Source organism: Otolemur garnettii, unplaced genomic scaffold (assembly GCF_000181295.1).
Source record: "Otolemur garnettii isolate 467f Iridium unplaced genomic scaffold, OtoGar3 scaffold00179, whole genome shotgun sequence".
Classification (NCBI taxonomy): Eukaryota; Metazoa; Chordata; class Mammalia; order Primates; family Galagidae; genus Otolemur; species Otolemur garnettii.
Window position 1 is genome coordinate 422,819 of NW_003852574.1, and position 2,998 is coordinate 425,816.

Below are 2,998 nucleotides of genomic sequence, written 5' to 3' on the forward strand. Positions count from 1 at the left end.
GGCACTCTACCCAGGGTGACAGCTTGAGGCTCTGTCTCAAAAAAAAATCTCCTGAATTGCTTTTAGGAAATAAACAACAGCCAGATGCTACCTGGATCCGAGTTCAAACTGGCATCCCTGAGAGGGTTGGGCTGGGGAAATGGAGTAAGTGAAAATTATATTCTGATCTCTACTCCTCTCCTCTCAGGGAGTTGGTCTTTCTCTCTTCACCTCCCAAAAAACATACAGGTTGGCAGAGGCCTAGGCAGAGCCTCTGGTAGGGACAGTTTTCACCCTCCTAGGGCATCTGTGAGCAGATGGACTGACCTCCACTAGGGACAAGCCAGGTTGTATGAGCCACTACATAAGACTCCCCAGGAAAGGTATAAGGATGTGTGATGCCTAACATGGAATGTCCTGCCTTACTCCATTCTCCTGAAAGTTTAACTCTGGATAGGTTCAGTTCTACTCCTTCTTGAAGCACATGGACTCCTGGAGGCCAACCATGAGATTCTGGGGGCTTTACAGTTCTTGGTCCTAGCCAAGGAATGGGGAGAGGCTCCCCAAGGATTCCAGGGTCCCAATCTGTGGAGAGAACATATTTTTGTGCTCCCCCAGGGTGGGCATTGCCTGAGGACTCCCAGATACTTATTCTATGTCTAGAGTAAAGGCTTACCCAGAGAACTGGTACCCAATCTGCCCCATGTTTGAGGGCCTGAACCAGGCCCTCTTCTGGACAGCTTATGCCTTCTCCAACTTGGCCTCAGCCTTCACCCTGGCCCAGCCTACCTCACCACTCTGCTCCAGACTCCCCAGAGAGGAGCTGGAAGACATTCTCTTGCGGAAGTTACGATGTCTTGTTGTAGCTCAGGTCTGGGCTGGGACAGGCTCCAAAGCTTCCAGATCATGTGACCACCACATCTTTGGTCCTATACCCTAAAGCTGGGGTCCTCAAAATTTTTAAAAGGGGGCCAGTTCACTGTCCCTCAGACTGTTGGAGGGCTGGACTGTGGGCCCCGGGACAAGTTGGCTGCTAAGCAGAACAGGCAGCGGTGGCAAAAACAGCTGGCAGGCCAGATAAATGTCCTAGGCGGGCTGCATGTAGCCCGCGGGCCATAGTTTGAGGACACCTGAGCCTGCAATGGGAACTTTAAGAGATCTCTCAGCATGAATAAGGAGCTACCATGCTCTACACCATAGGCCTGGACATTCCTTCTTATTCCTTGTTTGACTAACAGGAAATGTTCATTGACTTTTGCAGTAGAGTAAGTCATAAGGGGTATATCAGGAGGACAGGGGCGGGCCCCTGGAAGCCTCCAACTCCCAGAAGCAGAACAGTTCCTCAGAAAAGCTGGTAAGAAATGAGCTAGTTAGAGAAACTAATTAGAGTAACTAGTAAGAACACTGGCCAGCTGTGTCTCAGTGTTCTAAAATTTCACCAGGATCAAGTCCTATCTTTCCTGGAAGAAGGAGGCATCCGTAATTATCCAAGGCCCCAGAACACTGATTTTTTTTTTTTTTTTTGAGATAGAGTTTCACCACGTCACCCTTGGTAGACTGCTATGACGTCACTGCTCACGGCAATCTCAAACTCTTGGGCTTAAGCAATTCTCTTGCCTTAGGCTCCTAAGTAAGTAGCTAGGACTACAGGTGGGTGCCCACCACAATGCCTGGCTATTTTGTTGTTTTTGTACTTGTCATTGTTGTTTGGCAGGTCCGGTCCAGGCCAGATTCGAACCCCCCAGGCTTGGTGTATGTGGCTGGCATCCTAGCTGTATGCGGCCGGCACCATAGCTGCTGAGCTTACAGGCACCGAGCCAAGAACACTGATCTTAAAGGAGAAAATTTTCAAGCACCCACCACAATACCCAGTTATTTTTTTGCTGTAGTTGTCATTGTTGTTTGGCAGGGCTGGTAGGTTCTAACCCTGTAGTTGTCATTGTTGTTTGGCAGGCCTGGGCTGGGTTGGAACCTGCCAGCCCTAGCCGCTGAGCTACAGGCACCGAGTGGAGGGACTTCTTTTTATAATCAGAAAAAATGTACATGGAAGATAGAAGGCGTCATGGTTGAGTATGCTTTGCATTGTTTCAGGCATTCACTCTGACTCCATCTCTCTGGTAAGCTGTCACATTCTCACACCTTTCCATGGGGAGTCCTATGCAGTAATGTGACAGATGGGAAAACTAGGTAGTCATGTATCAGGTGCCAGCCTATTTGCTTCTGTCAGACTTTAGGTCTGACTACCAGAGAACCTTGTGATTTACAAACATGGTGACCAGGGCACAAAGTGAAGACTCCATTTCAGTGAGTTGTAGCGTTCGTTCCATGGACTCATCTCCTTTGTGGAATACTTGCCCTGAAGCCAGCTCATGTGAAACCAAAGTCTCCTTAAGTTAGAATCACCCATAAAAACAACCTGGTGGACATGAGTGAGGTTAGCAAACCACACTTGAAACTCAATCTTTTTTCTTTTCTTTTTTTGCAGTTTTTGGCTGGAACTGGGTTTGAACCTGCCACCTCCAGCATATGGGGCTGGCGCCTTACTCCTTTGAGCCACAGGCGCCACCCAATAGCATGTTTTTCTTTTTTATTTCCTTTTTTTTTTTTCGTAGAGACAGAGTCAATCTTTTTTCTTTAGGGGCTCCCTGGCTCTACTAAAACATTTTTTTTTCACTTTGTCTTCCTTACCAGAAACCCTTGGATTGGTAAATTCATGCATCCATGATGTGAGCCAGCTTAAACATAAATGTCCTAATCCCTGGGTTCTCAATGAATTTGAATCAGTGCCACTTAAAAAGTTTGCTCACTCAGCTTTCTGGTGTCAACTTTAGTTGAAAATTTGGTAGTGCATTATTCTCTGAAATTCATGTTAGAAAAATGACAAGTATATTTGTATATGTTTAAAAAAGATTACATTTCTCCCCGTCTCCCATCCTTGCAAATCATTACTTTAAAACTTAACTCTTGGCTCGGCGCCTATAGCTCAACCGGCTAAGGCGCCAGCCACGTACACCTAAGG